At 34.6% G+C, this 23,965-nt stretch overlaps 2 long non-coding RNA genes across 2 annotated transcripts; both read right to left on the bottom strand.

The window, feature by feature from the left end:
* Positions 1 to 2,715: 2,715 nt before the first annotated feature.
* Positions 2,716 to 22,999, bottom strand: LOC129727374 (uncharacterized). Its single transcript, XR_008728522.1, has 4 exons — positions 22,850 to 22,999; positions 22,632 to 22,781; positions 21,286 to 21,411; positions 2,716 to 2,937 (listed from the first exon to the last, which is right to left on the bottom strand). It is a non-coding gene; the product is annotated as an uncharacterized LOC129727374 (long non-coding RNA).
* Positions 23,000 to 23,169: 170 nt separating this feature from the next.
* Positions 23,170 to 23,937, bottom strand: LOC129727375 (uncharacterized). Its single transcript, XR_008728523.1, has 3 exons — positions 23,641 to 23,937; positions 23,376 to 23,563; positions 23,170 to 23,308 (listed from the first exon to the last, which is right to left on the bottom strand). It is a non-coding gene; the product is annotated as an uncharacterized LOC129727375 (long non-coding RNA).
* Between the last annotated feature and the right edge of the window lie 28 nt (positions 23,938 to 23,965).

Below are 23,965 nucleotides of genomic sequence, written 5' to 3'. Positions count from 1 at the left end.
TTTATTTCGAATAAACGAAATCTTAAATTTGAGTCCTTTTAGCGTTACCCAGGTTGCACCACAAGGAGGCGGACTCATTTGCAACCCATAACCCCCCCATTTCAAATTTTAATTTTCAAATTCTAAAAATTTTTTAATTTCTTATTTTGAATTTTCCATTTCCAATTTTTTATTTCTAATTCTCTATTACTTATATATGATTCCTAGTATTCAATTCATTAAATTCAATTTGTAATATCTTTTATAATTTCTAATAATCAATTTCATATCAATTTTTTTTCTAATTTTTCATTGTTTTTAATAGTAACTATTCTATTGTCAATCTTTAATTTCGTTACTTCTGATTTCTATTTCCAATTCTCAATTTCAATATCTTACTCTTATATTTTATTTCAAATTTCTAATTGCATTTTTTTTAGAATTTGAAAATTTTAGATTTTATATCTAAGTTTTACCCAATTTATAGATTCTTATTTCTAATCTAAAGTAATTTTCAATATCCAATTGCTTATCTCTGATATCTAATTTCTAAATTTAAATTGCCAATCTCTAATTCCATTTTCAATGTCTTAGTTTTTTTTTTGAATTTTATAATTTCATATCATCTATTTGAGTATTTTTAACTTCTATTTTGAAATAACTTATTTTCAACTACTATTACTAATACTATTTTATTGATTTAAACTAACAAACACATATACACACGCATACGCACAAACACTTTCTTCCATTCTTTTTTTTATACACTGCACAAAAAAGTATGTGTATAAAAAAAATTCCCTATAAACTTACAACATAATCACACAACCTTTCTTTCTACAAATACACATCTTTTTTTCCTATCCTTTTTACATAAACACACTGTACAAAGGGAGTGTGTATATGAAAAAAAATTACACAAATACTTTCTTCTATTCTATTTTTTTTGTACACATACTGCACAAGAAAGTATGTATATAAAAAAAATTCTCTATAAACGTACCACATAACACACACAACCTCATACTAAATTTTCATACATTTTCTTTTATTCCTTTTTTTTCATAAACACACTGTACAAAAGGAGTGTGTATATGAAAAAAACTTACAAGCACACTTTCTTCCATTCTATTTTTTTATACACATACTGCACTAAAAGTATGTATATAAAAAAACATTTTCTACAAACATACAACATAAAAACACACAAGCTCTTACTACAAATACATTTCCTTTCATTCCTTTTTTCGTAAACACACTATAAAAAGGAGTGTGTATATGAAAAAATCTCACAAACACACTATTTTTCATTCTATCTTTTTTATACACACACTGTGCAAAGGAATTGTGTGTATAAAAAAGAACATTCGCCGCTACAAACTTACAACATAAACATACTCACAAACATACAACATAAACATACTCACAAACACACAGGGGATAAGAGGATAAGGATAGGTTTTTTCAGTCTGTCTTTCATCATCAACTATTCATCCTTCCATCCATCAATCAATTATCCCTTCATTATACATCATCCATTATCCGTTATCCATCATTCACACATTGCTTACATTCTACATATAAATACACACATATACACTAACACACCGACACATACGCACAAAAAAAATGTACTACACAACACAGAAATTAATTCGAATAAAATAAACAAACACAAATAAAATTGAGGAAAGTCACTAAAACACAAAATACATACACTTCATTCTCGCCGCTGAGGTGTTTCATGCGACGAGAACGTCGTAGCAACCCTGGCTTTTCAAAGTCCGCTGGTTTTGCCTTTGACACTTCAGTAAAACCCGGCCAGGTGTTGCAACGACGAATGTCGGTCATTGCCATCCCGGTAATAACCGATTCTTCGCGTAAGGATAGGTTGTCATAGGATCTTGCGAAAGTTGTTGGCATCGGCGTAGCGTTCAGCGATTCGAAAGATCCAGCAAGCGCGACTGTGGACCAACTCATTGTTAACATCGCCTCACGAAGTGCATTTTGCATTACTGCCGGGTACATCGTCAGTTGGTCCGGATTCCAAAAAAATCCATCAAATTCTGGACTCTGGACCTGGCAGCAACAGCAACATGCCGTGAATGTCCGCTTAAGCCTCTTCCAACAATTTTTAAAGAGTCCCATGGCGGAGCGAAAATATCACGCGTCCGTTCCCAACCTATCCTTATCCTCTTATGATGATTATAAGGTTGTGCATGTTATAAGGTAAACTTTTTCGCGATTGAAAATCGTTTTGTTTGTTGGTCGCTATGGATATTTTCCTTAGTGATACTTTCGATTGTTGTATATATTCAATGTGTTTGACATGTTGTATATGTTCTATTTTTCCCAGCGCTGCAGACGGAATGTGACAGCTGCTGCAAGTCGGTCTTAGATCTGGCCTGGTTGGATGTTTCCGGAAGAGAAAGAGAGAGAGAGAGCAGTTGGTGGAGAAGAGAGAGAACGGTTGGAGGAACTCGGACCGGTAGCAGAACCAGTTGAAAGGCCTGCCGGAGCAACTCGGACCGGTCGCAGAACCAGTTGGAAGGCCTGCCGGAGGAACTGGGACCAGTCGCAAAACCAGTTGGAAGACCTGCAGAGGGAACTCAAACCTGTCGCAGAAAGGTCTGCAGGATGACATAATCCATCGGAATCGTTGGCGGAGGACCATCCAAGACATTCGGATAAAATTATAATTATTGTCAAAATAAATAGAAATTTTATTCGCATATATTCTATTTCATTAGATTGATGGTTCTGACCCTTCAACTGGTTCTGCGACCGGTCTGAGTTCCCTCTGCAGGTCTTCCAACTGGTTCTGCTACCGGTCCGAGTTCCTCCAACCGTTCTCTCTCTCTCCTCCACCAACTGCTTTCTCTCTCTCTCTTCTGGAAACATCCAACTAGGCCAGATCCAAGACCGACTTGCAGCAAGTGTCACATTCCGTCTGCAGCGCTGGAAAAAATAGAACATATACAACATGTCAAACACATTGAATATATACAACAATCGAAAGTATCACTATGGAAAATATCCATAGCGACCAACAAACAAAACGACGATTTTCAGTCGCGAAAAAGTTTACCTTATAACATGCACAACCTTATAATCATCATAAGAGGATAAGGATAGGTTGGGAACGGACGCGTGATATTTTCGCTCCGCCATGGGACTCTTTAAAAATTGTTGGAAGAGGCTTAAGCGGACATTCACGGCATGTTGCTGTTGCTGCCAGGTCCAGAGTCCAGAATTTGATGGATTTTTTTGGAATCCGGACCAACTAACGATGTACCCGGCAGTAATGCAAAATGCACTTCGTGAGGCGATGTTGACAATGAGTTGGTCCACAGTCGCGCTTGCTGGATCTTTCGAATCGCTGAACGCTACGCCGATGCCAACAACTTTCGCAAGATCCTATGACAACCTATCCTTACGCGAAGAATCGGTTATTACCGGGATGGCAATGACCGATATTCGTCGTTGCAACACCTGGCCGGGTTTTACTGAAGTGTCAAAAGCAAAACCGGCGGACTTTGAAAAGCCAGGGTTGCTACGACGTTCTCGTCGCATGAAACACCTCAGCGGCGAGAATGAAGTGTATGTATTTTGTGTTTTAGTGACTTTTCTCAATTTTATTTGTGTTTGTTTATTTTATTCGAATTAATTTCTGTGTTGTGTAGTACATTTTTTTTGTGCGTATGTGTCGGTGTGTTTATAGTGTATATGTGTGTATTTATAATATGTAGAATGTAAGCAATGTGTGAATGATGGATAACGGATAATGGATGATGTATAATAGAATGATTGATGGATGGGTGGATGAATAGTTGATGATGAAAGGCGGACTGAAAAAACCTATCCTTATCCTCTTATCCTCTGTGTTTGTGAGTATGTTTATGTTGTATGTTTATGTTGTATGTTTGTAGCGGCGAATGTTCTTTTTTATACACACAATTCCTTTGCACAGTGTGTGTATAAAAAAGATAGAATGAAAGATAGTGTGTTTGTGAGATTTTTTCATATACACACTCCTTTTTATAGTGTGTTTACGAAAAAAGGAATGAAAGGAAATGTATTTGTAGTAAGAGCTTGTGTGTTTTTATGTTGTATGTTTGTAGAAAATGTTTTTTTATATACATACTTTTTAGTGCAGTATGTGTATAAGAAATAGAATGGAAGAAAGTGTGCTTGTAAGTTTTTTTCATATACACACTCCTTTTGTACAGTGTGTTTATGAAAAAAAGGAATAAAAGAAAATGTATGAAAATTTAGTAAGAGGTTGTGTGTGTTATGTGGTACATTTATAGAGAATTTTTTTTTATATACATACTTTCTTGTGCAGTATGTGTACAAAAAAATAGAATAGAAGAAAGTATTTGTGTAATTTTTTTTTCATATACACACTCCCTTTGTACAGTGTGTTTATGAAAAAAGGATAGGAAAAAAAAGATGTGTATTTGTAGAAAGAAAGGTTGTGTGATTATGTTGTAAGTTTATAGGGAATTTTTTTTATACACATACTTTTTTGTGCAGTGTGTGTATGAAAAAAAAAAGAATGGAAGAAAGTGTTTGTGCGTATGCGTGTGTATATGTGTTTGTTAGTTTAAATCAATAAAATGATATTAGTAATAGTAGTTGAAAATAAGTTATTCCAAATCAGAAGTTAAAAATACTAAAATTGATGATATGAAATTATACAATTCAAAAAAAAAAATAACTAAGACATTAAAAATTTAAGTTAGAGATAAGAAATTTAAATTTAGAAATTAGATATCAGAGTAAGATTAAGAGTAAGATATTGAAATTGAGAATTGGAATTAGAAATTAGAAGTTACGAAATTAGAGATTGACAATAATAGAAGTCATTAGAAATTAAAAACTAAATACAAAAAAAACGATACGAAATTGGATATTAGAAATTATAAAACAGATATTAGAAATTAGATATATTGAATTGAATATTAAAAATCATATATAACAGAAAATAAGAAATTGAAAATTAGAAATTAGAAATTAGGGAAATTCAAAATTAGAAATTGAAATATTTTTGAAATTTAACTATTAGAAATGGGGGGTTATGGGTTGCAAATGAGTCCGCCTCCTTGTGGTGCAACCTGGGTAACGCTAAATGGACTCAAATTTAAGATTTCGTTTATTCGAAATAAAAAAAAAATTATTTTTAATTGGAGATTAGAAATTATTAACTAGGCATCGGAAATCAGGTATAGAAAATCGATTATAAAGAATAAAAGATAAGAGACATAACGAATTAGATGTTAAAAATTACGAGTTATACATTAAAAACTATTGATTAGAGATTCTAAATCAGATTGGTTAGTGTAGATAAGTATGTAGAAAGTAGTAGTAGTAATATGTAGTAGTATTCGAAAACAGATTCAGTAAATTAAAGATAAGAGATAGACAATAAGAGATTAGTATGAAGAAATATTAAATTTGTAGAAGTTAAAAGTGAGACATTTAAGGTGAAAGTGTGTTGAACCCATAAATGGCCGACTTCAAGCCCCCACGTGGTCGACTTCGAATTTTCAAATGCTTATCACTCAGTAATAGTTAATACGTCACTTGTGAAAACATATCATCATGTTTGTTATGGCGACGAAAACATCAGTGTTTTCGTAGATCACGCATTAACTATTCCCGAGTCTAGTGGTACTGAAAATTTGTAGCCAACCACATGGTGATCACGTGGTGGCTTCTACACACTACCACCTTAACTTCAAAATTTGAACGTAGAAATTTGAAATGAATAGCAACATTATTTGAAACTATAGTTTAAAAATCAGTTGTTAAATCCATATTGGATATACGAAATAGAAGATAAAAAATTTACGAGTGTTGGTGTATATTTGTGATGTGATTTTTGTGAGTGTTTGCATTGTTTGAGTTTGAAGTGTTTGTTTATAGTGTATGGGGAACGTGTGTGTGTTCATAATGTATGTGAAATTGAATTAGGGTCAGAATTCGTGAAACGGATCACTAAAAATCGCGATGTCTAATTTTTAAAATTTAAATGCGTTGCGGCACCAACTTTGAATTGAAGGCCCATATCTTTTGATCAAAAAATATCACCACCGCGAAATTTTCAGGGCAGTTTCGAAATTTCGTCAAAAATACTTGTGATTTTTTTCAGATTTTTCAGTGCCCCAGAACATAAATTTTCAACATATTGTTTTAAATAGTTACTATTGAAAAAATATTTTTTTCTTCAAAAAAAAGATTTTCGTAAACTACAACTCAGGATGCATCTGCTGTGAAAATTTCATCAAATTCGATGCAATATTATTAAAGCTATGTCTGTTTAAAAACAATTTTGACCTAAATTTCAAATGACAATAACTTGTAAATTTACTCAAATTCAATAAAAATTGGAAAATGAACTTCCCGAGTGAAACTCTTGAAGTTTTTAATACTTATTTGAAAAAAATAGACATCGCGATTTTTAGTGATCCGTTTCACGAATTCTGACCCATTATTATTGTTATTTTGTTATAATTAGTTATCAATTAAGATCAGAAATTTAAAATTCAAATTCCCGTACTCTACCATTTCCAGTACGTGTATTGTGTTAAAGGAAGCGTGTATATATGAAATTATATGACAGTTATTATATTATAAATTATTTGAAATTCAAATAAAAAAATATTTTTTCGTTAAGATTAGTACTTACAAATTCAAAATGAATAATTAAAGTTGAAAATTAGAAATTAAAGTAATATAGCGTGTGTATAAATGTTGTGTAAAAGGAAGTGTGCTCGTGTTTTTGTGAAAGAATATATATGTGTGTGTGTAGTATTCAGAGCCGAATTAAAGGGAGGGGGGGGGGGTCACCAGGCCCCGGGCCCTCACATTTTTGGGGCCCTCACAAATCGAAAAAAAGATTTAATCACAATTTCGACTTTCAGCAAGAAAATTTGACCAGACAATTTCAATCTGAAACTTTCCTCCGGTGTTATTTTTTCGCGAGCGCCAATATCACAACTACATTCATAAGAGTTCACCTTGGATTCTCTTGGAATGAAACACCATTTGAATCGAACCAGCGCGCATGGGAGGTGAAGCAGAGAAAGAAAATAACCCACAAGTTTTTTTATTGTATTGCTGTTGCTTACTTGTCCGAACTCCGAATCAGGGATACGAGATGTGCTTTGCAAAGTGCAGATTTTCAGGATCCGTGTACAGATTTTATAGACCTGCAGATGCAGAACTGGATTTAAGGGGGGTCGGGTCCCACATTTTGAGGCCCCACGAATCAAGAAAAATAAACTTGTCTCAATTAATAAAAACTATATAAAAAACTGACCCCCAATAATTTGAATAGCAAACATGCGAAATGCATGCTGAATTAAAATTGCAGTGCGTATAGGGTTTGCAAACCCGGGAACGATTTCCCGGGAAATACATTATAGATTCCCGGAATTCATGAGTTCCTCGCAAAGTTTCGTAAGATTCACCATAGTTTCTTATGCGAACTTCAAACTTTATAGCAGCACTAAAGTGCGTTACACGTAGCAAATATTTGCTTGAAATGACGGTCAATATTTGTTTGCCGTGTAATGTAAAAGGCATTCAAATACTTTAAAACTGACTTATTTTGAGTCGTATCGAACTAATTATTTAGTATTCTATCGTTTTTTACACGAAATGCTACTCTCTATCAGCTCCAAACGGGTTTGATATATTTTTCTGTCAATGAAAACTAGATTTGCTACACAGTGTTTTTCAAAAAAATCGTGTAGCAGATATAAATGAAAAAAAAAAAAAGAGCTGAGAGGCTTTAATGCCGTTCAAACAGAGTTAGGAGCGAATATCTGCTTTTGTGTGATAGTATAGCATACACATGAGCCCCAAGAAATAAATTGCCCAAAAAGTTCGTACCAAATAGAGTAGTGAGGGGCAAAAGTACGCACTTAATTGTTTTTGCAACAGAACTATTGCAAACAATTATCATAAAATTCGGTTTTATTTTCAAGCGGTACATGAACCTTTCGCCTTCAAAATGTATTACCAGAGTTTTTCGAATTTTGTTTGTAGCATGAGAATTTCACTTTTTAGAAAAAAATACTCAGATGCGAATGTTTACCCAGCATGCGTGGCAAAAGTTCGCACTGTATGAACAGTGTATTTATTACACTATCCTTAAAAAAGTTAATTGTTTTTCGCTGGGTTTTCACTTATTCTTTTAAGCTGCGTTAGAGCGGTGCCTGAAATAATTTTCTTACTTCCGGAAATTCAGTTTTCTGGGGATATGTTCGAGTGTTTTGGTGATATAACCCAAAAATGGACCTTCCAGAAGAGATTCCACTGGGGCTTCTAGAGGCCATAGAAACAAATTAAAAAAATTTATTTTCGGAACCGGGTTGAGGCCCAGATGCCATATTAGATTCCAAAAAAGCGACTTCCGGTTTCCGAAAAACAACCAGAAATCGTTGAATACCACCCAATACTGGTATTTTCGGAATCGAATCGATGCTCTGAGATCAAAAATCAACTTCAGACGTTATTTTTGAGTTAAAGATGGTGGCTTCCGGTTTGCGGTAACAGTAAAAATTGACCAAATACCACCCCATATAAGTTATTTCGAAATCGAAATGATGCCAAGAGACCTGAAAACGATTCCAGACGCCATCTTGAATTCTAAGATGGTGACTTACGGTTCCCGGAACACAACCTAAAATGGCCAAATACCAATATGTGTATTTCAGGGATCGGGAAGATACGCAGACACCAGAAATAAACTCCAAACGCGATTTTTAAATTCAAGATGGTGACTCCCGGTTTCTGGAAAAACATCCAAAATTGACCAAATACCATCTCATATAAGTATGATGCCAAGAGACCTGAATACGACAACAGACGAACCGGTAGTCACCGTCTAGAATTTGAAAATGGCGTCTGAAGTCGATTTCCGGTCTCAGGGCGTCGTTTGATTTTAAGATATACACATATTGGGAGGGTACTCGACCATTCAGGGTTGTTTCATAGAAACTGGAAGTCGACATCTTGGGATCCAAAATGGCTTCTGGGGTCATTCAATGGTCTCAGAGCATCATCCCGATTCCGAAAATACTCATATTACCTAGTATTTGATCACATTTTGTTGTTTTCCAGCAACCGGAAGACGCCTTTTGGAATCCAAAATGGTGTCTAGGGTCGTTATCCAGTCTCTGGACATAATCTCGATTACGGAAATACATATATTGGAGGGTATTCGACAATTTTAGGTTGCTTTCTAGAAATCGGAAGTCACCATTTTGAAATTCAAAATGGCATCTGGGCCATTTTCCGATCTGTGGGCATCATCCCGGTTGCGAAAATAAATATTGGATGGTATTTGGCCTTGTATTTTTCATTGTTTCTTTGGCTTCTAGAAGCCCCTATCTATTCCGGAAGGACCATTTTGAAAGCATATTAACAAAACTATTATAATGGTTGTAAGATTCCATTTAAAAAATCATGAAACCATAATATTCCTCAGTTTCGGAGCACATCCGCATATCACTACTTATTTTTGAGTAATTTCTGTACAAACCATCGTCATTAAACACATTTTTTCATTACGATTAATGGCACTTAGCGCGTACTTTTGTCCCGCGGTTCATGCGTACTTTTGCCCCACAATGAGTTTACCAACTGGTTTGAGTTTTATGACAAACATCAATATATTTTCGGCAGAATAAATTCACCCTACAAACCACACATATACAAGTTTTTTTGGGCTCTGTTGTTTTCGAGATTCTGTAGTTTCCGAATAGGTCAATCATAGTTCTTAAAACTAAGAAAATTAGATCGAAACAGCTCAAAACACAGCTTTCCTTTTATGGGTTGAATGTCAACTTTCCTCATAGGCTCGCCTCATTTAAACGGAATCTTATGTGTTTACATGTGTGATTAACTGACGATATAATACTGCAAATTCGTAGAATGTTGCCAGTTTATTTTGCTCGTATGCTTCGAAAAGGCCAATGCGTACTTTTACCCCGTGCGTACTTTTGCCCCTCACTACTCTATAGCTTATATTTGTCTCGTTCAATGTCTCCCTAACACTCAATTTTCTCTTCAACAACCTGAAAGAGTTGGAAACTCCAGTTACTAACGAAATGTAGCAAGAGCTACAATAGGTGATTTGAAAGTATTCTAGAAATCAAACACCAGTGGTGATTCAGCGGAATTAGGCGAACTTTTTCAGAAGGAAATTACATTATTTGGCCTTAACGGATAATTTTCAGCGGATCTTAAGCGATTGTTTGACGTCATGAGAACCCTTAAACCTCCTCTTCGGCAAAGATTTGAAACAAAAATCGAACGCAAATTTCTGATGTTAACTTGAATATGTTCTGTCTGTTTCTTTTCTAAAAATCGTTTTTCATGCGAATTGAGCATTTATATATAAGCATTTTTTGTTACTTGTTAATAAAGCGTATTTTCAATCTCATTTTTGCTTAGGTTCCCGGGAATTCCCGGGAAATAAAATTTTTCATTCCCGCTTCCCCGGAAATCCATTCCCGGAAATATTGCAAACCCCGATTGCGTATTTATTTGAGTCTAATGGTTTCGAACGCAACTGGGGGAACCCTCTTTTTTCGAAGATAAAACTAATTAAAAATAGGTTGCGTACTAAAAGAGCAAGGCTGTGAAATTTGGAATAGTGAATATGCGAATCGAGTGTGGATTATATCTAAGCATATAAAAATGCAGCTCTGTCTGTCTGTCTGTCTGATTCATATAGGCTTGGAAACTGCTGAACCGATCGGCGTGAAATCTTGTATATAGAGGTTTTAGGGGCCGAGAAAGGTTCATGCACATCTCGAAAACTAACCAAGCAAATGGAGCCAACTTTTGCATGTGGATGTTTTTTGTAGTAACAAATATGTCCACATTGGTTCGACACCCTTCCCTTTTCTGGAAGTGAAACACAAATTTCTGCACAACTCAAGAACTAACCAAGTAAATGGAACCAAATTTGGCAGGTGGATGTTTTTAGGGGTAACAAATATATCCATAATGGTTAAACACCCCTCTCTCTTGTATAAGGGAGGGGTCCCATACAAATGAAACACAAAATTCACACAGCTCGAGAACCAATCAACCAAATTTGGCATGGAAATATTTTTAGAGGTAACAAATATGTCCATAATGGTTCGACATCCTTCCCTATTTTGGAAGGGAGGGGTTTCAAACAAATGAAACACAAATTTCTGCTCATCTCGAGAATTAACTAAATAAATAGAACCAAATTAGGCAGGTGAATATTTTTAGGGGTAACAAGCATGTCCATAATGTTTCGACAACCCCTCCTTCTTCTGGAAGGGAGGGGTTCCACACAGATTTCTGCACATCTCGAGAAATAATCAAGTAAATGAAACCAAATTTGATATGTTGAGGTTTTTGAGAGCAAGAAAATTTTTCGACTCCAGACGAAAAAAAAAAATTTTTTTTTCATTCCGGATAATCGAATCAGACAAAAAATACTTGAATTTTGCGATTAGCGAACATAAAATAAATATTTATTTTCTTTATTTTACTTGTAAGATGCAGTGGCGTAACCAGAAGTTATTTTCGAGGCGAAAACGCGAAAAATCTTAAAAAGCAAAAAAAAAATTGGACAACATTTTGAATTGTAAGATGGCAACTTCCGGTTTCTGGAAAACAGCCGAAAATGACCAAATAACACCAAATATGGGTGTTTCTTAACCCTCTAGTACCCAAATTCATTTTTAGACGGACTTCGAAAAAATCACTATTAAGCCTCATAAACATTTTTTAAGTTCTTATTGAAGCTTTTTAGAGGTTCGACTGAAGACCGCCTAGAGGCGGCACTGGGCACTACCAGAATAACGCTCCTAGCTGGCGACTTTCGGTTACTGAAAAAAAGCCTTAAGTGATATAAATATCACCGGAACCAGAATGGTGCAGGGAGCTAAAGGTGACCCTAGACACCCCCCCTGCTAGGAAACAGCCGAAAATAACCGAATACTACTACATATGGATATTTCCGTAATCGAAATGATGTATAGAAGCAAAGCATTGGACCCTGGACACCATTTTGAATTTGAAGATGACCACTTTCAGTAACGAAAATAACTGAATACCACCGGAATAGAGGTGATGTACAAAAGCAGAAAGTCGAGGATGCTGTCATTCATAAAACCAATAATTTCAAACGACGTCATTGTCATTAAACCAATTATTTCAAACGATATAAACAAATCGCAAGGAATTGAGGAGTTATATACCTTTTTAGTTTCCAGAAAATCGAAATTTTTTTATTGCATTGTCTTGAAGTACGACATCTTGAGAACATTTTCACAAATTTTTATAAAGATCTGAGCAATAAGGAGAAAGTTAGAGCGATTTGCAGCGCACCTCCCCACGGCCGCATGAGATAAACTTGAAACTTTATACGCGTTAGTTTTTAAAAAAATGACTTTGCCGTGATACTGATTGCGGGAAAACTACTGAACCGATTTCCTTCATCTTTTTTTTCTAATTTTCGTTATTTAATTCGCCGGTCCTTGAACGATCGCTTTTTGAAACATACAGTTACATTTTGCCGCAAAAAATTTTTTAATGCAATTTTTAGCGCTCAAACCGTGCATTTTTTGGGAAAAACGGTCTCGTTTGCACTGAAAACAAAATTCTCATAAAAGCGATCGTTAAGTACACGGCACACTTCTCAACTATTGAAATAATATAAGTTTTTCGATTCCAGTTGACCCGCTGAGTCTCAATCAGGATCACCGCTAGCCTCTGCAAAAAAGAGCGTTTCGGGGAAACGGCCATTATTCCAGTAATAGTTGGTATATTTCAAAATCAAACGCATTTTTTTGTTATTGATAAACTGTACTATCAGAAAAATACCACTTTGATGCATTAAAAATGGTGCTATGCACTTTAAAATCAATTCCAACTTCCCTCATTTTTCTCGACCAAAAAGGTATATAACTCCTTAATGAATTTGCAATGTTTAAAATAACAGTGAAACCTCCAGGAGTCGATATCGAAGGGACCATCGACTCAAGGAAATATCGACTCGTAGGATAAATTTTTAAAGAGGTCAATTAGTCACAATATATTGCATGAAGTTGTTTACAGTATTTTCTGTTATTTTAAACTCAGGATATTGATTAATTTTTTAAGTAAAAGGTATCTAGAGACGTCAATATACGTTGCTTCGCGTATTGATCCGAACCGATTGTTTCCGATACAACTGCGAGTTTGCTTGATATTGAATGTGATTTAGTTTTATGATGTAATTCCAGAACAATAATTCTAAAATGGCAATTTTGATAACGTTTTAAATAATGATATTTTTCTTGAAATAGTGAATGCGGCAATGACGGCAATGATTTGACTATATATAGTCAAATTGCAGTTCTGGAGAAAGATATATCCCGGTAAAAGTAACTTTTTTGATAGCAAGAGTAAAAAATAATTGTTAGAAATGAGAACATTTAATATAGGGTATTGAACGTCTTCGGCAGTGGTTTACGTAAGATTGCTGTAGAAACCCGACCGAATTCTAGCACCTTTTGATACCATGTATTAAAATTTGCTAATGATAAAATAAACATACCGTTGAAACCAGAATTTGGATTTTTTTTGCTAACTATCAAGCTTCTAATATTGAAATCCGATCTAGCCTATCATATTTTGACAACAGTCAGCACATTATAACTTAGTTTCTTAATTTTCTTCATCGTCAATGCGAATTAAGATTTCATTTTTTCTTTCACGTCAGAAGAACGTAAATTTTAAAAACAATTTTGGCTCATGGAAACCAAACAACTCGCATAGTTACCATGCGAGACCATCGAGCAAAGGAGACATCGAGTAATAGAAATATCGACTACTGGAAGTGAGTTTGTATGGGGAACCGAAGGGACTGAAAATTTCATCGACGTAAGAAAAATATCGACTCATAGAACATCGACTCATGGAGGTTTGACTGTATAATTATTTTTTTTATAAGAGGGGGTAGTTTGTAATGATTTATTTATGTACTAAAATATCTATTCAGAACTAGTATTGTGTGTTCTACCACAAATGGTGACATTTCAACACTATTATATATATTTGTACGCTTTTTAGTATTATTGAATGTTATTAGCTTTCGCAGTTAAGATAATGTAATTGTAGGAAAATTATTAAACCTACTTGTCAAGAAAAAAAAAGGAATAAAACGAAGCTTAAAATAAACTTAAAACTATCTTACTGACTATAAAGTGAGCTAATCGTTGCAATTGAGGAGTTGGATTGGATTTGGACTGGATTTGGATTGGATTTGAATTGGATTTGGATTGGATTTGAATTGGATTTGGATTGGATTTGAATTGGATTTGGATTGGATTCGGATTGGATTTGGATTGGATTTGGATTGGAATTGGATTGGATTTGGATTGGATTTGGATTGGATTTGGGTTGGATTTGGATTTGATTTAAATTAGATTTGGATTGGATTTTGATTGGATTTTGAATGGAATTGAATTGGATTTGGATTGGATTTGGATTGGATTTGGATTGGATTTGGATTGGATTTGGATTGGATTTGGATTGGATTTGGATTGGATTTGGATTGGATTTGGATTGGATTTGGATTGGATTTGGATTGGATTTGGATTGGATTTGGATTGAATTTGGATTGGATTTGGATTGGATTTGGATTGTATTTGGATTAGATTTGGATTGGATTTGGATTGGATTTGGATTGGATTTGTATTGGATTTGGATTGGATTTGGATTGGATTTGGATTGGATTTTGATGGGATTTGGATTGGATTTGGATTGGAATTGGATTGGATTTGGATTGGATTTGGATTGGAATTGGATTGGATTTGGATTGGAATTGGATTTGGATAAGATTTGGATTGGATTTAGATTGGATTTGGATTGGATTTGGATTTGGATTGGATTTGGATTGGATTTGGATTGGATTTGGATTGGATTTGGATTGGATTTTGATGGGATTTTGATGGGATTTGGATTGGATTATGATTGGATTTGGGTTGGATTTGGATTGGATTTGGATTGGATTAGGATTGGATTTGGATTGGATTTGGATTGGATTTGGATTGGATTTGGATTGGATTGGATTGGATTGGATTTGGATTGGATTTGAATTGGATTTGGATTGGATTTGGATTGGATTTGGATTGGATTTGGATTGGATTTGGACTGGATTTGGATTGGATTTGGATTGGTTTTGGATTGGATTTGGATTGGATTTGGATTGGATTTAAATTGGATTTGGATTGGATTTTGATTGGATTTTGAATGGAATTGAATTGGATTTGGATTGGATTTGAATTGGATTTGGATTGGATTTGGATTGGATTTGGATTGGATTTGGATTGAATTTGGATTGGATTTGGATTGGATTTGGATTGTATTTGGATTGGATTTGGATTGGATTTGGATTGGATTTGGATTGGATTTGGATTGGATTTTGATGGGATTTGGATTGGATTTGGATTGGAATTGGATTGGATTTGGATTGGAATTGGAATTGGATTGGAATTGGATTGGATTTGGATTGGATTTGGATTGGAATTGGATTGGATTTGGATAAGATTTGGATTGGATTTGGATTGGATTTGGATTGGATTTGGATTGGATTTGGATTGGATTTGGATTGGATTTGGATTTGGATTTGGATTGGATTTGGATTGGATTTTGATGGGATTTTGATGGGATTTGGATTGGATTATGATTGGATTTGGGTTGGATTTGGATTGGATTTGGATTGGATTAGGATTGGATTTGGATTGGATTTGGATTGGATTTGGATTGGATTTGGATTGGATTTGGATTGGATTTGGATTGGATTTGGATTGGATTTGGATTGGATTGGATTGGATTGGATTGGATTTGGATTGGATTTGAATTGGATTTGGATTGGATTTGGATTGGATTTTGATTGGATTTGGACTGGATTTGGATTGGATTTGGATTGGTTTTGGATTGGATTTGGATTGGATTTGGATTGGATTTAAATTGGATTTGGATTGGATTTTGATTGGATTTTGAATGGAACTGAATTGGATTTGGATTGGATTTGAATTGGATTTGGATTGGATTTGGATTGGATTTGGATTGGATTTGGATTGGATTTGGATTGGATTTGGATTGAATTTGGATTGGATTTGGATTTGGATTGGATTTGGATTGTATTTGGATTGGATTTGGATTGGATTTGGATTGGATTTGGATTGGATTTGGATTGGGTTTGGATTGGATTTGGATTGGTTTTGAATTGGATTTGGATTGGATTTGGATTGGATTTGGATTAGATTTGGATTGGATTTGGATTGGATTTGGATTGGATTTGGATTGGATTTGGATTGGATTTTGATGGGGTTTTGATGGGATTTTGATGGGATTTGGATTGGATTTGGATTGGATTTGGATTGGATTTGGATTGGATTTGGATTGGATTTGGATTGGATTTGGATTGGATTTGGATTGGATAAGGATTGGATTTGGATTGGGTTTGGATTGGATTTGGATTGGATTTGGATTGGATTTGGAGTGGATTTGGATTGGATTTGGATTGGATTGGATTGGATTTGGATTGGATTTGGATTGGATTTGGATTGGATTTGGATTGGATTTGGATTGGATTTGGATTGGTTTTGGATTGGATTTGGATTGGATTTTGATTGGATTTGTACTGGATTTGGATTGGATTTGGATTGGATTTGGATTGGATTTGGATTGGATTTGAATTGGATTTGGATTGGATTTGGATTGGATTTGGATTAGATTTGGATTGGATTTGGATTGGATTTGGATTTGGATTGGATTTGGATTGGATTTGGATTGGATTTTGATGGGGTTTTGATGGGATTTTGATGGGATTTGGATTGGATTTGGATTGGATTTGGATTGGATTTGGATTGGATTTGGATTGGATTTGGATTGGATTTGGATTGGATTTGGATTGGATTTGGATTGGATTTGGATTGGATAAGGATTGGATTTGGATTGGGTTCGGATTGGATTTGGATTGGATTTGGATTGGATTTGGATTGGATTTGGATTGGATTTGGATTGGATTTGGATTGGATTGGATTGGATTGGATTTGGATTGGATTTGGATTGGATTTGGATTGGATTTGGATTGGATTTGGATTGGATTTGGATTGGATTTGAATTGGATTTGGACTGGATTTGGATTGGATTTGGATTGGATTTTGATTGGATTTGGATTGGATTTGGATTGGATTTGGATTGGATTGGATTGGATTGGATTTGGATTGGATTTGGATTGGGTTCGGATTGGATTTGGATTGGATTTGGATTGGATTTGGATTGGATTTGAATTGGATTTGGATTGGAAATGGATTAGATTTGGATTGGTTTTGAGTTGTATTTGAATTGGATTTGGATTGGATTTTAATTGGATTTGGGTTGGATTTGGGTTGGATTTGGGTTGGATTTGGATTGGATTTGGATTGGATTGGATTGGATTGGATTTGGATTGGATTTGGATTGGATTTGGAATGGATTTGGATTGGATTTGGAGTCGATTTGGATTCGATTTGGATTGGATTTGGTTTGGATTTGGATTGGATTTGGATTGGATTTGGATTGGATTTGGATTGGATTTGAATTGGATTTGGATTGGAAATGGATTAGATTTGGATTGGTTTTGAGTTGTATTTGAATTGGATTTGGATTGGATTTTAATTGGATTTGGGTTGGATTTGGGTTGGATTTGGGTTGGATTTGGATTGTATATGGATTGGATTGGATTTGGATTGGATTTGGATTGGATTCGGATTGGATTTGGATTGGATTTAGATTGGATTTGGATTGGATTTGGATTGGATTTGGATTGGATTTGGATTGGATTTGGATTGGATTTAGATTGGATTCGGATTGGTTTTGGATTGGATTTGAATTACATTTGGATTAGATTTGGATTGGATTTGGATTGGTTTTGGATTGGATTTGAATTGGATTTGGATTGGATTTGGATTGGATTTGAATTGGATTTGGATTGGATTTGGATTGGATTGGTATCGAATTTGGAATGAATTAAGATTGGATTTGGATTCCATTTAGATTGGATTTGGAGTAAATTTGATTGGATTGGGAGTGATTTTTAATTGGATTTTGATTGGACTCTTTTCTGATTTGGATGAACACTGGAGCTGCCTCTGAGTTGAATTTGATTTCTTTTAATTCGGATGAATTCGGTTTATATTAGACTTCGGTTGAATTTAATGTTTATGTAATTTCGTTCGACCATTTAATTCTGCACAATTAAAGTTTGCTATCATAAATGCCTGGTTTGCAAATTGATACAAAAAAATTCAGAATATATTATAAATTAGTTTAGAAGTATACGCAATCTAAAATATATTCGTGATGCAACGTTTTGTTTTAATAAAAATGAATCTAACACGGAAACCGAAAGAACAGAATTACATATTTTAATTTCATTTTTTCGTCTCATCAACTAGAGAAAATTCTACGATTTATAAAACGTGAAAGACCACACCCGAACAGAATTCAATCAGTTTGATAGTAGTCATGCATTCACAATCGCATTAAACAGAGGCTTGCCTCATTCACGAATCCTAGCGGGCGTTTCATGTGTAGCTTCCCTACCACTACTTATTATGGACTAAAATATCTATTCATAAAACCTCACGTCGTCATTCCGGCAGCCACGCACACGCGGAAATGCGTACTCTGTTCTGCCTTGAAACGTCATTAAGTTGTTTATTGTTGCGAAATTACGTGTCCACCCGCGTTTAGATGTATACACACAGAAACCAATACAGAAGAACACAAAAAAACGTACTACTGTTAATCATAGTGTACTTCAATTGCGACGACAGCCGCCTCCTTCCAACGCGCCATATGGGTTCTATCGTTAAACATGACGGTGTCTGTTTGCGTTGCAAAGCAGGATTATGCGCAACAGAAACCATTCACAAAGCCAGACCAGTCGGAATTACAGTAAATATTACCAAAACATGTCGTTTAAAACAACATTAATCCGATTCCTCAAAGAATGAAAAAAATGTAGAAAATGTATCGATTATTTAGTTAAGATTACTGTCCAAGCGGAGTGACGCCTCTAATGTGCGACGATTACCTACCGAAATGTCAACTAATCCGTCGCACTCGGACTAATTACGATTCACATCTGCTCAGTGTCAAAACTGTAGGTGCGGAAGTCAATGAACGCTTCACCATGCCAGCACGAAAATGTTTCCCATAGCTGCCATATGTCGCCCGAAATGAGGGATTGAAAAAAAAAGTTGTTTATAAACAACTTTGCGTGTCACCAGTCCGATGCTTTCCCCGGCAAGTGTGAATGTAGCAAGCCAGGACATACGTCGAACCAATACACAGACACACGGTGAGGCAGTAAGCTCAAGGATATTGACTTTTCTTCCTTGCTTCGTCTGAAGTTTGCTGGGTCAGCTAGTAGTAGATAATTTTTGAGCGAAGAAACCTTATTAAAAGATGTTCGAAAATTACTGACAAATTTTTTGTTAAGTTTTCAAAGATAAATAAAATTTATTCTCGGGCCCCACAGAAGGCTGGGCCCCGGGCCCCCACAATCGCAAATCCGGCTCTGGTAGTATTCGATATGAATAAAATGAGTGTTGTTATAATAAATAAATAAGAAATAAATAAATAAGAAAACAAAAACAATAATGTTTTTTAAATTAAGTAAAAATATATGGATTATTTTTACTAGGATTGGAAATTAAAAATTTAAGAATAATGAAAATTGAGAAATAGAAATAATGTGTTTGTGAATTTCTGTGGAAAGAATGTGTATGTAGTGTGTGTGTATATGAAATTGAATGAATAATATTATATTATAAATGATCTTGAATATTAATAAAAAAGGAAAATAATGATAAAAGTTGGAAATTAGATATTGAAATAGTATGTGTATGTGATGTGTTTTGTAAAAAGAAGTGTGCGTGTATTTGCGAAAGAATTTTTGTGGTTTTGTAAAAGAATGTGTATAGTTTTATTGAAGCATGTATGTGTATGAAATTAAATAAATGTTGTTATACACATAATGCATAGTTGTATAAAAAAAGTGCGTGTGTTTGTGAATTTCTGTGGAAAGAATGTGTATGTAGTGTGTGTATATGAAATTGAATGAATAATATTATATTAAAAATGATCTTGAATATGAATAAAAAAGGAAAATAATGATAAAAGTTGGAAATTAGAAATTGAAATAGTATGTGTATGTGATGTGTTTTGTAAAAAGAAGTGTGCGTGTATTTGCGAAAGAATTTTTGTGGTTTTGTAAAAGAATGTGTATGGTTTTATTGAAGCATGTATGTGTATGAAATTAAATAAATGTTGTTATACACATGATGCATAGTTGTATAAAAAAAGTGCGTGTGTTTGTGAATTTCTGTGGAAAGAATGTGTATGTAGTGTGTGTATATGAAATTGAATGAATAATATTATATTATAAATGATTTTGAATATGAATAAAAAAGGAAAATAATGATAAAAGTTGGAAATTAGAAATTGAAATAGTATGTGTATGTGATGTGTTTTGTAAAAAGAAGTGTGCGTGTATTTGCGAAAGAATTTTTGTGGTTTTGTAAAAGAATGTGTATGGTTTTATTGAAGCATGTATGTGTATGAAATTAAATAAATGTTGTTATACACATAATGCATAGTTTCAAAAACAAATGAAGCAAAAAGTGAAAAAATTGTAAAAATAATACAACATTAAATTAGAACAATAAAATAATAGGAAAATAGAACAAAGATAACATTTTCTTCCAACTTTTTTTTACGAGCACGATACTTTTAAATTTGAAATCAACGTAAATATATAATATAAATATATATTCCACGCGTCATTTCCCTCAAACTTTCAAATAACGGTTGATTTTGTTTAGAAAGGCATAACTTATGTTCTTTGCTGCGAACCTGGCGAAGGAAGGTATTACAAACTTCATATTTTTCCCATACGTAATGTCGATAGCAATTTTGGCTAGAGCATTTCATCAATTGTCAGTAGTCTGAACAGTTGTTATGTTCCACCCTCCTTCAGTTAGGTGGTTAGAATTTCAATACAATAGAAGAATTTGATTTTTATCAAATTCTTCTATTGTTAATCTCATTGTTGATCTCAATCAACGTAGCGAAAAGTTAAACCTAGTTTAGTTTAATTTTGAAAACCACAAGTATGTGTTATTTTAAATGGTTTAGTAATTTACACTTTAAATAATTATCAAAAGCTTAGAAGTTAGCTAGCTATCGAATTTTGGAACTGTTTCTTACCTTTGGCGATTTGTGTTTCGATGGAGAAAAAAATCTTTCTCTTTCCGACTGTTTTATTCAACCTTTTTTTCCATTGTTATCACTTTTATTATCACTTTTTACTTTTTCACTTTGGTTATCTGTCACCTAAAAATGTAAAAAAAAAATACGATAAAAAAATATTTTTCACATTTTATAGGATACCACGAGTCGCCATCTTAAAATACAAAGTGTCGTCTAGGATTAATTGCCGGCCTTTGAACATCACCCCGGTTTGTAAAATACCCATATTCAATGATATTTGACCATCCTACGCTAGATTGTAAAAAACCGAAAGCAGCAATTTTAAAGATAGAATAATTTGTGGATTGGATAAGGTGCCGCACAAATTACAAATGTCAATGTCAATAAATGACAAACATGTTGAAAATAGCAAAAAAAAACTCAGATAAAGGAAAAACAATACCGTTTAACATATTTGAAACAGATCGGATATTATTTGCTTTCTACATCAATTTCGAAAAAGGCTAAAAAGGGAAAATACTACAGAAGTCAACGAGGTCAAAGATAGGGTTAACATTTCTGAAAAAAAAAAAAAAATAAAGTCGAAAACAAGTTGTCAAATTTCATTCCCAAAATGAATTTCTCTTAGTGAGAAATCCCAAACTTAGCCCTGTTAATACTTATGTTTAAAAGTTTAGACACTTTCAAAAGTCATCCCCTAAGAACCCGCCTCCATCTCCCATCGCTACCCAGATATAATAAAATAACAATAATTTGGTTCACTCTTGAAGAAATTTGCAATTGTTTTATTTTATGGCTTTACTTTTGAATAAAGTAAAACACTTTTTTAACAACGAAAGGATCCCATTCTGTAGAATTGATCTTGGTTTTCTCATCTTAAATTTTAGAAAATTTATGCATACAAATTTAAACCCACATTCAGAATGTGACTGCTTTTTCATTTACTGATTTAAGCCCTGCACCACGTCAAGGTTGTTTTATTGCAGGGCAAAAAGATGAACAAAAAATCGCATCATATGGAGTCGAATCGAAAACGGTCCACAATATCAAAAAAAAATATTCTAAATGATACAAATGACGAAAATAGTCAAAGAAATATAAAATATTAACAAAATGTCACAATAAACCCTAAAAACAAGTGAATCAATTCACTCAGATTAAATGTAAAATTTCCACGCTCAATTTCAGTTCTGACTTAACTAACTTGCAGGTTATCTGATTTTTCAAAATTTACCAGTTTGTGCTTCCGCTCGATAACGAATGCAGATTCTGAGATTCAGGAACAAATCCTGAAGCTACTACCAAAAAGCTCTCAAGACTGTTTGACATAAGCAATACTTTACCCAACTAACGCGATCCAGCTCCAATTTCAGTCATCTTTTATTTCGTAGAGCCGCTTGCCTTAGCATGATGTGAATTTTTCCTTGATCTATTTCTTAGTGCATGGCGTGGCATCGATCAACAATTTCTGGTGAATTAAACAAATCCGCTAGCTGCAAGAACAACGGGGTAAAGGGAAACATCAAAATTAAGCCTTGTTAGCAATTTTACGACTACTGACCTGATCCTCGAAAGCTATCAGCTGACACCCTCATTGACGCTCTTCTAGTCACTGTAGGTGTGGGTCTCCGAATGGCGGCCTGGCTGAACGAATTAGATTGTATGCGACATTACGTTGCGGGACAGGATGTATCAGAACAGATTATACTCTGTGATTAGATTCATGTGTAAGGCCGTTGACATACTGGCGCGATCTGCGTTGCTGAGACGGTTCGCCTCGCCGCGGGTTAATGTACAGCTCTACTTAGCGCTGTACATTAATCCACGGCAAGGCGAACCGTCTCCGCAACGCAGAACGCGCCAGTATGTTAACGGCCTAAGACAGTAGGTCTGCAAAATCATTGTTTGATGTCCTGCTCATAAATCGATTGATTTCTATTGCGTTTCGTCAAAAGAAGAAATTTGTTTGCAACATTCATTCGCTGTTGTCGATGCAGCCGCTATCTTGAAGATTTTTTTTCTGTAACCGAGTTAGTCATACATTCATTGTCGCGCTATTAGATGAAGAAAAAAACGGGGCTACCTACGCCTTGATTCTCCAATTATCTTTTCATGCCAGTAGTTGGGATTGTGGAAATCGGGACGAACATAATCCAACAAGTAGATTGTTTCATTCAGCTTAGATCGCTGCGTTACCCGTGTTGGAAGAACTTGAGCCCAAAAGACAAAGTGGATCCGGGAGCTGTTACGACGATGTTCACGAGATCGTCGTCTTCTTTTGATTTGAAACGAAAAAAGTTTGTACCTATTTCCATTTTGCACCTCAATAAGTGGACGCTTATTGCCACCTACCACGTAGTAATGGTTTGTCCGAAATGGCCAAATCTCGTAGAGCGGTAGATTTTTCACCCTCATCTGCAGTTAGGATTCACGTTTGACATAGTTTTCTATTTCTGGTCCTGGAAGCACCGAGTTTTCTTCTGTGCCGTTTGAAAGGCCTCGATATGAACCTCAAAAGTTTTATGGTTTTCGTATCCATTGTATTTCGATGGATTGCAGGAACTTGACTTGACTATATCTTGATACGGCCATGAAATCCCAACGCCAACCTCCGGAACGATAGATTATTCTGGGCGATTTTTCTCACATCTTGAAAGTTGTGAAAAAAATATCACAA

The sequence above is a fragment of the Wyeomyia smithii genome, chromosome 3, assembly GCF_029784165.1.
Source record: "Wyeomyia smithii strain HCP4-BCI-WySm-NY-G18 chromosome 3, ASM2978416v1, whole genome shotgun sequence".
NCBI classification, from domain to species: domain Eukaryota; kingdom Metazoa; phylum Arthropoda; class Insecta; order Diptera; family Culicidae; genus Wyeomyia; species Wyeomyia smithii.
This window is presented reverse-complemented; position numbering and strand designations above follow the sequence as displayed.